Source organism: Penaeus monodon, chromosome 31, assembly GCF_015228065.2.
Source record: "Penaeus monodon isolate SGIC_2016 chromosome 31, NSTDA_Pmon_1, whole genome shotgun sequence".
Classification (NCBI taxonomy): domain Eukaryota; kingdom Metazoa; phylum Arthropoda; class Malacostraca; order Decapoda; family Penaeidae; genus Penaeus; species Penaeus monodon.
In genome coordinates, this window is record NC_051416.1 from 16,492,785 (window position 1) to 16,493,004 (window position 220).

Here is a 220-nt window from a genome sequence, read left to right on the forward strand (position 1 = left end):
CATTTTTATCAAGTATCCATCTATCCGATAACACTGGCGCGCGCGATCCCTTCTCCTCGCTAGCTTAATGTCTTTATATAAGAGATCCGAACCGCCAAGTAGTTGTCGTGAGATCCTAATCGCCCGCCCTCGACACAGACCGAGGGAGTTCGAATCGTATTCAGGTGATGCTCTTTTGTTTCGGGCGATAGTGTCTTCGCGGCTGCGAACAAGATGGCGA

General features: G+C 50.0%; 1 protein-coding gene across 1 annotated transcript in view; it reads left to right on the forward strand.

Moving 5' to 3' along the window:
- LOC119592902 (discoidin domain-containing receptor A-like) overlaps positions 1-220 on the forward strand; it is a 26,822-nt gene that overhangs the window by 18,135 nt on the left and 8,467 nt on the right. The window lies entirely within an intron of this gene.